Source organism: Akebia trifoliata, chromosome 8 (genome assembly GCF_017979445.1).
Source record: "Akebia trifoliata isolate Shusen 1 chromosome 8, ASM1797944v1, whole genome shotgun sequence".
NCBI classification, from domain to species: domain Eukaryota; kingdom Viridiplantae; phylum Streptophyta; class Magnoliopsida; order Ranunculales; family Lardizabalaceae; genus Akebia; species Akebia trifoliata.
Genome location: NC_141382.1, coordinates 17,124,069 through 17,136,179, shown reverse-complemented (window position 1 = coordinate 17,136,179; position 12,111 = coordinate 17,124,069).

Sequence of the window (12,111 nt, the reverse complement as noted above, 5' to 3'; positions counted from 1 at the left end):
CTGCCGGCAATAAATTTTTTTTTTGGCGTGTCGTTAGTAAAATTTTCTTTTTAATTTTCAAACTCTTATTGTTTTAATCTGAGTTTCTTTCATTCCGCCCTATCGTCTTCAACATACTTGTGAAACCTCTCAGCCCAATCGATTTTAATCACTTAATCCAATTGGTTTATGATTTGAAGTGAAAGAACTCAATCGAAGAAATTTTTTCGTGTCGGTCTCTTTTTGAAAATCTAATTTTTGGGTTTCGAATTTGAATCAAGGATTCTACTGTATCTTGTTTTCAACCAAACCTGTAACATGGAAGATCTTGTAATCGTTGAATCTGTAACGGAGGGGTGAATCAAGATCATGGCTGTGGAATATGTAGAAGTTGTTCCATGAAGGTTTTCAAGTCAGAGAAGTAAGTCTGCTTCGGTTTCAAGCTCTAACAGAGCGTTAATGGTGGCTGATTTGAATGTTTTTTTCCCTCTTTTTTTTTAAATTCGATTTTATTTTAGAGATCGTGAGAGAGAGTAAATGCTCGAGCGTGTTCATAGGTTGAAATATTGATCTATCAAGGAAGAGGAAAATGGCAGAAATAGTTCTTGTTTCTGATTCATCATCATCAAAACAAATTTATTGGATTACATTGGTCGAAAACCTTTAATCAGGTTGTTAAGATTGGATTTTGAGGATGAAAATCAAAGAAGATCTAAGTTCAGATCCACCCCTTCGAAGCCCCTGATGAACGATAAGAAATCTGGTTTAAATCTGTTGAGATCGAAAAGGAATTTTTTTTTTAATCGGTAAGTTTTTTTTTTTCTTTCGATTTGGACCAACAATTTCAAACCCACTGTTTTGGATTTTTATCTCGACAATGAACTCGACAGATCTTTGGTGTTTTGTTTCCATTCTCGATCTTATCTGTTTTTTTTTTTTTTTAAAGAGAAGGAAACGAGAATCTAACCTCCAATTGGGGGCTGCAATGGCAGCACAAGATGAACGCTAATCCATGTCGTAAATCGAAGTTTTTTTGTGATTTAAAATTTAATATTGTAATAACATCACGGATTGTGTGGACACAGATTAATGAAATTATCTTGTTTTAGGATCCTTGTTAGATGAATAGGATTTTAAACGAATTGAAGAAGGAAATTCAGAGATTTGGTTTGGGTTGTATCCAATCTCGATAGAACAGAACCATGCATCTTTGCCCTTTGGTTGTGTTAAGATCATCGAGTTAGACTGCGTTCCAAAAAAAAATAATATTTTTTTTAGCAAGGGATTATTGACAGCATGATGCATGGCTATTGAGAAAGATGAAGTTTTTCTATTGTCACACCAACACGCCATTGATATTCTTTTTTTGATAGCCAACGGATTGGCATGGCAAAATATTTTGTTGGTGTTGTTTTAAATTTTTTAATAGTTTTTTTAAAAAAATGTGTTCTTTCAAGTTTAAAAAAAATAATAATAATAATAAAAAAACTGATTTTTTATTGCTTGATAAAATTCGATTTGTTCTAAATTTTTTATTCTCTTTCAATTTGTTTAAAGATCATCATAACCTCTTATCCCAACAATTGTCGTTCCATTCTTAATCTAATATTCTTTCAATATCAACATGTTTATGGTCACCCCAAAATAACCTTGATTGGGCCATATAAAATTTATATAATTTTTGGTTTAGACTAAGAATTATATGTTTGCTTTGATAATCGAATCCAATTAGTAGTCTATTTATTGATTGCCCATTTAACATGATATGATCTCAATTGGAATATACGTTTTATGTGTTCATTTTAATATTGATATGTTGGTTTTGTGTATTATCTTGTTTAATGTTTCAATATTGTAATAATATGATCAAGCCCAGGGACCATTTGTTTGAAAAGGCCCCGGGCACATCCCACCCTGTTTTGCACACACCACTAGCACGTTTATCGCTTTGCACGCTTGCATGTCCCTTATAGACAACGTGGCACTAGTGCGTGGCCAGGTGTCTTCGGAAATGCAACGTCATTCATGAAAATCATAACTCCAATCATGTACCTTAGGGTATATTAAACTAGGGAATCAGTATTGTTTGATCAGGTGACTCTGAAAGGTATATCGATGCACGTAGGATGGAGCGACCTGAGCCTTTGACCTATTGTAAGTCGCACAGTCACATGTCTCGATTGCCAACGTAGTACTAGTACGCAGTCGGTCCCCTCGTGGGATGCTAAACCATTTATTAAAGCTACAACCTTAGACTCGTACCTATACGGTATATCAAAGGTAATCCAAGTTCACCAATTGCACTTCTTGGTCAAAATCAGTGCCTAAGCAAGATCCTGCCCCGTTGTATCCTACTGTACGAGGAGGATAGACTACGTCTATTCTAGACGAGAGGTATTTAAGAGGGCCCTTGCTCAGCATTGTGCGTCACCTCTCAACTAGGGATTAAACTGGTTGTTTTTGACTTCAGAGAAGTATGTTGGAGTTTTAGATTATCACTTATACGGTATATCAAACCAAGTCACTTGAGTAAGGGTGGCTAGATGAATTGCATTGTACATAGTAAACCTAGAGTCTAGAAAATCTCCCTATAGGTTACGACTCAAAATTATCGTGGTTGTTCCCGGGTTGCTTATTGGATTGAACCTTACAAATGATGAGATCAGGAATGTACAGTTTTGTCCTCAAGATAACCAAACTTGTTATTTAATCTAATTCAATGTTATCATATCATTGGGTGCATAAACCCTATAAAGAATCCATTTTAATGGGCAATGATTCATGATGATCTAGTCTATCTCATGATGGGTCGGATCATTCAAATCAAAATAAAATTCAAACTCTTTGCTAATTCAGGTTTCAACCCATTTTAAAAGAAAAAAAATGTTTTTCAGAAGAACAATATTTTTTAGAAAAAATGTTTTTCAAAAGAAAAAACTTTCTAAAAGAAAAGAAAATAAAGGAAAAATGATTTAGCTTTTCATAGAAAAATGACTTACAAAGATATATTTTACATGGACCTTGAAAATGTACTAAAATATCATTTTATGTCAAATCAGGATGCTAGCCGCAGGCAATAACCCGATCGACTTTGGTAAATTCATGTTGAGATGTTTTCTATACTTCCACGAATTTGAGATAGACTGGAACCTCTTACGTGCTATGGCTAAGCGCTGGAACCCCTACTTTCACATATTCCATATTGGGCGTATGCACTTGTGCCCCACTCATGAGGATTATTGTGGCATTATGGAGATATCCACTTCAGGACCTCTAGTCAAGCCCTCATTGAAGACAGGATATTCTGGTGACCTCGCCACAGGACTGACATTTCAAAAGAAGAAGCCAAGGCCTTAGTCCATAATGGAAGATTGGACTTAGTACCTATATTGGGCTCGTATCGCTCTTGCAGTCATCCCGTCAATGTAAAGCAGAAGTGTGGTGCCCCGCTAAACGCTAACACAAATCCCCATGTCAGATATCGAGGTACTAGGTGGCACCTCAAAATTTCAGCATGGTCTCATTTGTTTATGTTAGCATTCCAAGACGATTCAACCTGCACCTGATAAACGCCATACAATCCTGCATATATATATACAAAATATAATACTAGCGGAAGCCTATATACATCTAATAACGTACGAAAGATCAGAGTGCGGAAGAATAACCAGAATACAGGATTTTACAAATATTTCTCACTCTAACAAAAATCCTAATGCTCAGAACAAAATCTATTATACTTCTTGACAAATCGACCCATTAGGGGGTGTAGCCCCAATACTCACCAGGTGACGAACTCTGGTTGTCTATCTGACCCACTAGATAATCCTCACTTGTGCTCTATACCTGCCTCGCCAAGCTCTGAATCTGAGACTAAAAAAATAGAGAAGGAAAGGGTGAGTAACAATGGTTACCCAGTAAGGAAGAAAATAATTTCTGTCAATAACCTCTCCTAACACGAACGAATAAACATACTGAATCATTTTAAAATATACAAAGTTTTAAAAAAGAAACTACGATTAACTGGTACATATAGCTAGTGATGAGCAACTAAATATTTTAAAACTCACATTACATCGATCATCATTACTCACTATAACATTCTCTTTTTATAAAAATCTAATTGATTAAATGAAAACATTAAACATGGATTTCATTTTATATATCAAAATAAGCAACAGATACATAATACACAATGGTGGAGTATTGGAATTAGATAGTTGGGATTTACGACTGGATCGCTCCCAGTTGAGACATGATGTTACAATTCTTCTCTGGCTTTTAGTTCCTGATTTTGTGGCTGGTCGCTGTTTACCACGCTTGGTTGACTATTTATCCGGCTCAGGCTGGCCGTTTGACGTGACCGTAAGTAATGGGTTTCTTTTCGATATGTCAGAATGTTCAACTACTATAGATTGTTAGTGATCACTGACTAATCATCTTCGTCTATGCCTATCATGCGTGCATGTGATTCCCAAATATATAAACCATTCGTATACGACCACCTTTACATTACAAGTTCACTGGTAAAGATAGAGAGGAATATCCTGGATTCTAGTTGTGACTCCACTCTCATACGCGTCCCATACCATGTATGAGCTTGGTGGTCCCTACCGTACATCCTAAGATAGTACACCACTCCGGATGATATGACGCACTATCCCTTCAGGCATTCACAGACTCTTTAACAGCTCACAAAATAGCTACATATATATATATATATATATATATATATATATATATATATATATATATATATTACTTTCATCTGAAAATAAAAGAGAAATTAACAATACAAGATTGAGAATGGATATCCAGTTTCCTACCATGCAAGTGTGGCCACCCGGCCTAACAGAAAGTAAATAAACATGCAACCAGTAATATTATCCCTGGATATCTGTTCACCAACCTACACACAACACAACAACGTAAAATGCTGACATCACCCCTCGGGTGTGACTCTGACATTTACCGTTTCATACCCTTTATCCCTTTTTTCGATTTTTACAGTTTTCAATCTCTTCAATAAAATAGCCATTTTCTGATATTCATCGACTCAATATGAGTTTATTGAATATTAAATCACATTTTCCAACTGAAGAATTTATTTTTATCAATAATATTGAAAAAGAATACAAATTTTATATCAAAACGGGGTCCGAGCAGTACACAAGACCCAATTTACGGAAATAACCCATTAAAATATCCTACACACGTATAATTTGTTAAAAATTACAATTGTTTATCAAACATGCAATTTCTTACGTAAATTTTTTAATAACAAAAGAATTCTATATTTTGGAAATACATCAAAAAAATTTTGATAAAATCCTAAATGCAATTTTCACAATCTACGATTACTAATAGAAATTAAGAGTTCCTTACAATCTCTATGCAAGATGATCGAAGCACATGCGCGAAAATCGAGATGGACCAAATTTCGAGACGGCTAATTTTTTAATCTGACCTGGTGGTTTTGAAGATCTCGACGCCGTCGTCCTTTCTCCCTTCTGTGACGGAGGACAATTTGACCCCGAAACAGATGAAATTCGAGGTCGAAGTTTTAAAATTCTCGTATATAAATACGGCTGATTTTTGACGATATCGGGTGAAATAGAAAGTGAAAGGAAAAAAGGTTGGGTGGGTTTTGTAGATGTCGAGGCAGCGAACGTTTCTCCCTTCTGCGTCAGAAGATGATTTGACCTCGAAAAGGATGAAATCCGAGGTCAAAATTTCAAAATTTCCATATATAAATACAGTTGATTTTTGACGATATTGGATGAAAAAGAAAGTGAAAAATGAAAAGAGGTTCGGTGGGTTTTGTAGAGAACGCAGATGTAGACATTTCTCCCTTCTGCGTCTGTCGTCAACGGCGAGCCGTTTGTGAGAGATCTGAGGTGGAAGATCGGAAGAAATCGAAAAAAAATTTGTATTTCATTGGTTGGTTTTGGACGGGTTGGGGATGACAACAAATTAAAAAATATTAAAAAAATTTATTTATATAAAATTTGGGACGAAATCGGTATTTTGCCTATTTATTTTGATCGACTATAACTTGACCGTCCAGACTCCAAAACTGACAAATGAATACTTTATTTCGCCTAATTTTTCATTCCGGATCTAATGATATAGTCAATTTTATACAAATTCAATCTCTAACAAAAATTTACATTTTTGACTTGAGGTAACCCCTAAAATTGATGTCGTTTTCATTTTTAACGATAATTCGACTTTCTGGTCTCCAAAAATGACAAATAAATAGTCCATGTTCAATAATTTTTCATTATGAATCCAATGGTGTAATCGAATCTTAATAATTCTTTCTCTAGAAAAAAGTAACTATTTTAGCCTGGTCCGACTCGATAATCGAGGATTTTTTAACTTTTATATTCGGACTCGCATTTGAGCTTGCTTACAGGCTAAAGTATATTTTTCGATCATGTTGAATCCAATGGTGAGGTCAGATTTCATTAAAAATGATCAGAAACATCCTAAAATTTTACCCCTAAGTCCTACTTTCAAAATTTTCTTAAAATTCTACTATTTATTTTTCCTCAAGATACGAATTAAAATTTTGGGATTTTACAAGAAGCCTGGCGAGCCACTAGAGACTATCGATTGTGCCTAAGAATCCTAGTACAATACATACTGACTTCCAAAAGTGAGGGTCAAACTGTCCCTAAGTCCTTCATAGACATAGCCTGACAACTCTTAAGGAAAGCCAACCTTGTACCTTTTATCTTAGCGAAAACTTTCTTAGGTCTAAATGTCATAAAGAATGGTGAGAGGGAAAGCTTCAAAGGAAGCCCACACTTACTTTATATGTGGCTTTGTGACTGTCTCAGAATTGTGGACGTTCCTTAAACCAAGAGGATCGGCAGAATTCAAATAGCCAATTGTTAGAGCCAAGAGGATCAAGCTCGGTAGTTTTAGCAATCTTGATGACCATCAAGACAAAGCTAAGCGTCCATGCAATAGTTTAAGTCAAAAGGATATTATTCAATGAATTTTTCTTTGTTAACAATTTTCAATAAAGTTATTTTTGAATAAACGTTTATTTTGAATGAACATTGTATGAATGGATTATTTAATGGATTGGTGCACTTACTTCAATAAAGAATTGATTAAAATTTTATCAAGGGGGTAACACTAAAATTGATTAAATTTATCTTTTATGAGGTCGTTTACGATTATTATTGCGCCCAAGCTTAAGCGTCCACCTCTTAGTTGGAGTCGTAAGTCCAGTCGGTTAGAGCGAACGTCAATACCGAGTCAATGGGTAGAAATGGCTTCAGAATCTGAAATCACAGAGATACGTAAGATCTTGGCAGCCTTTGCCAGTGATATCAATAATATACAAGGCAAAATGCAAGCGTTAGAACAGATTTCAGAATAAAAGGGTAGAAGAAAATGCAACGAGACGTGCATATGAGGTCTTTGAACTTGACGGGGAAGAAGAACACTTTGATGAAAATCTGATGTTAGCCAATAGGATGTCTCAGTTGGAATCAGTCCTGAAGAGTATAAAGGGTATTTATGAAATTGCAGCAAGCATTGAAGCTTTGAATCGTATCCCAAGAATTCATTTATTAGAAAAATTTGTGATGCATGAAATGGACAAGTTCAGTGGGATAGCTTGTGCAAAAACGCATTTTAAGGTGTATGTTATTAACATGCGCACTATGGGGCTCAGTGATGAACGGATGACATTGCTATTTCAGTGAACTCTATTAGGATCAGCTTTACGATGGTTGATATCTCAAGATCCAACTATAGTAGGTACATAGGATAAATATGTCAAAGGCTTTCTAGCATCAATTTAAATACAGTACCGAGATTGAAACCTCAAGAAGGGATTTGGAGTCAACTAAACAAAAAAACGGGGAAACATTCACTGATTTCATTGGTCACAGTAGGGCCAAGGCTGCCCAAATGTGGGATAGACCCTCAGAGAAGGAACAAGTAGTGATTATCCGAAAGAACCTAACACAAGGATATGCTCAGCACCTAGTGGCCAAATATCTTCCCACTTTGGAGTCCCTATTGCAAGCTGGAAGTCGACTTGAGGACGCTTTTGCCTCTGGGGTTCTTTCTAACTCCTCAGACAACAGGTCCAAGAAACCTTTTGTTTCTAAACCCAGTAGCAATCATGTCTACATAGCTAACACGTCAGCTACCCCACCTCAACCCCCAGCCCGGACTAATAATCAGGTTCACCCAAGTCAACCTCGAACTCCACGTTAGTTTACCAATTTAGGGATGAGCCTTACTATAGATCTTCACAAATTGATGAAAATAGGGCTTCTTACCCCAATCCAACCCCGACCTTTATCAAATCCCCTACCAGCTGGACACAACTCTAACTTGTTCTGCGAGTTCCATCAAAACTCTAGTCACCTCACTGATCGATGTATCACCTTGCGTCATGCCATTCAAAATCTTATTGACAACTGTAGACACCCCATTTTTGCATTCACCTGATTAATCAACTCGTCAACCTGATTGCAATGGTTCTCAATGATGGATGATTATTCTATTGTTATATGTTTTAGAAATTCGGATGAGATATCTCAAACTTACAAAACTGTAGAAACCACGCTACGCTAGGAAAATATAATCCCAAAAACATAGAAATTATCATTTTTCAGACAAAAAGAAGCTTCACGATAAAAATCACTAAAAAATTATCAAATTATCAAAATACCCCTAACCTCAAAACATCCCTAGAGCCTACATTACGCTTAGGAAAATCTTTTCAAACACATAAAACAACAAATAGAAATCAAATAAACCATTTCTCCAATTTTCACAAAATTCGACAAAATTACGAAAATGCCCATCATAAAGTTCACAACCATTTTGCACAAAATTTTTTATAAATGATAAAAACCAATATTCCCATTGAATTCCTTATGAAAAATTGATTCCAAAACATCATGGAACATTAAAAAATGACTTAAAACGCAAAAAGTCCTTTCCGAGGACAAAATGATAATTTTATAATTTTAATAATTAAAAATTCTGAAATTAATAATTAAAGCATTAATTAATGTAAAGTGAAATCCTAATTAAAATTCAAGTCAATCAAGTAAGACTTAAGTCAAAATCCTAAAGTCAAGTTAATCAAGTAAGATTTAAGTTAAAATCTTAAAGTCAAGTCAATCAAGTAAGACTTAAGTCAAAATCCTAAAGTCAAGTCAATCAAGTAAGATTTAAGTCAAAATCTTAAAGTCAAGTCAATCAAGTAAGCCTTAACTTAAAACCCTAAATTCAAGTCAATCAAGTAAGATTTAAGTCAAAATTTTAACGTCAAGTCAATCAAGTGCGACTTAAGTCAAAATCCTAAATCAAACTAATAAGACTAAAGTCAAAACCCTAATAGAATTCTAATTAAACTAAAAAACATATTTAAAAGAATTCTAATTAAACTCTAAAACTATCTAAAAGAAACCTAATTAAACTCTAAAACTATTTAATAGAATTCTAATTAAACTATAAAACTATCTAGTTTAATTCTAATTAAACACTAACTCTATCTAAAATAATTCTAATTAAACACTAACTCTATCTAAGAAAAGAATTCTAACTCTATAAATAAGGGTCCCTACAACCAATTTTCGTATCAAAAAATAAATCCTAAGAAAAGTAGGTCAAAAAACTTCCCTAGCCTCCCATAAACCCTAATTTTGAAGTCCCAACTCCTTACCTAACATCCATACCCCAACTTTAGCTCAAAAAATACCTAGAAACCCTTCAAAAACACATATAAATTCATAAACAAATCAGAAATATTTAGATCTAAGAAGGAGGTACTTCGTCTTAGAGGTCTGAAGTGAATCCGATGACAGAACGAAGCGAGGAGTACCATATGAGAAGTTGTTCTATCAGATCTAAGGGAACAAAACCGTTGCGTTACAAAAGTAAATATTTTTATTTTTTTATTTTTATTTTTATTAGTTAGGCTTTCTTTGCAATGTAATCATTTTTGAGAACTAGTAGAGACTGACGTTTACCGGGCGAGGTTGGTGCCTAACACCATTCAACCCCGTAATGTGATCCCCGGACTCAGTATTTTTTTTAGTAGATTAGTTATTTTTTTATCCATTTCGAGTCGATGCTCGATTCTTAGATCGTAATAATTGGGTGGCGACTCCCAAACCTCAAAGTCAAAAGTGGATCCGCACACCCCGCAGATCGAGGGTGCTTTAAGTGGCGACTCTGCTGGGGACTATTAAGGATCAGACTTGAAAAACCCCAAGTATGGAAACATTGCCAGGATGACCTAATTTTTTTTTTATTATTTAGTTCAATTTATTTTATATGTTTATTTATTTATTTATTTTTATGACTTAATTGTGGATATTTTGGGTACTGTATTTTTGTCCAGTTAAGGGTCACTTTTTGATGACCCCTAATGTAACACCCCAGATTTTCAACTCATATCTCGAGGAAAGTAAATGGTGAGATTTGGAGGGAAATATCGAATGAGAGAATTAGAATAAAATACTCGAATATTGCTATGATTAATTTTGAGGAAAAATCGACTTCGCCATTAGATTCAAAAGGATCAAAATATATACATTAGCCTGTAAGCAAGTTCGAATTCGAGTTCGGAGGAAAAAGTTATAAAATCCTCGAATTTCACGTTAAGTGGGACCCAAAATAGAAAATTTTTGTTAGAGGGAGAATCAAGAAAATTCGACCACACCATTAGAACCACAACGAAAAATTATTTGAAATGGTATATTCGTTTGTCATTTTCCGAGTCCGAATAGTTAAGTTATGATCGAAACTAGAAATGAGGGAAAATTACAAGTATGCCCTTAGCTGTGTTATAAAAGAAAAATCTGATTTTCTTTTATTTCATTTTTCTCTCATTCTCTAAGAAACCCAAACGACAGCCACTTTCAATCCAAGGGTTTCGACCCATTGTCATCAAGTTTGTGCGCAAACGAAGCCGAGTTGAACATCGACGAAGAAGACAAAGTTGTCGGCCACGTCGAGAGCTACAACTTCACCATCTTTACTTACCCATTCTTGTTCATTTTCCCCATCCTCCATCAAAACCAGCCGAGTAGCTCGAGTAAACCTCAACATCTTCCATCCGAGGGCTTCATCGAGTTAGGAGCTAGGTCTATACTTCATTATAGAGGAGAAGGAGAACGTCATTGTCGGATACTTTGCAAACCCTCGCTCGTTTCGCATCCAAGTCAGCCCAACCTCAACTCTCGAGCCATCCAACCTTGAGTTATAGTGCTAGCTTGTATCCTTGGCGTCCACAACCAGGTAGGGGACTTTCAATTCCTATTGGTAACTTTAGATTTCTGAAAATATGCATTTAGGCTGTTTCCATAAAACTTATTGTTTGTTTTAAATCGTAGAAATCCTTGTTTGAATTGAAATTCATGCTAGAAATAGGGATTTGATGTGTTTTATCTATGTTTTTTATGTTGAATTCGTGGGTGGGTTGAAAGGTTTGAGGAACGGAACAAAGATCCAAAGAAGGGATCGAAAAATCCAAAAATCGTGAGTGAGGTTCAGGCTGTAGGCGGGAAGGGTCGGTGCCACCGGCACCTGCAGAAGGCATTCTGTCGGTCCCACCGACAGAATGAGGTTTCTGCCACCGACGAAACCAAATAACGCGAGAAAATTTTGTTGTATCGGCAGGACCGTCGGTCCCACCGACATCTGCCGAAGACCAATCTGTCAGTTCCACCGACAGAATCCTGATTCTGCCGCCGACAGACACAGTTTTCTTCAGAACAGTGCTCTGACTCTTGGCTTGACTTCCTCACACCTTATACACTATTTCTCACCCTTCATTTCATTAAAAACATTTAAGTAAATGTCCAATTTAATTTTTACTTTCCATTTACTTTAAGTTCTTTAATGAAATTAAGGTTTTATCCCCATTTCGGAACAATGGGAATGGTTTTAAGATCCAAATCTCAAAGGATCAAAATCCGAATTTTGGTTTCAAGAACAAAACGTAATTTTCGACGTTTTCGACAAGTTTTCAAAACGAAATAACTTTCGCGTTCCTTTGAATTAGATTACAAAAACTATATGGTGTCGAATCTCATGATCGAGACTTTCATTTTGAAAAAAACCCGTTTTCAATTTCGAGAACTT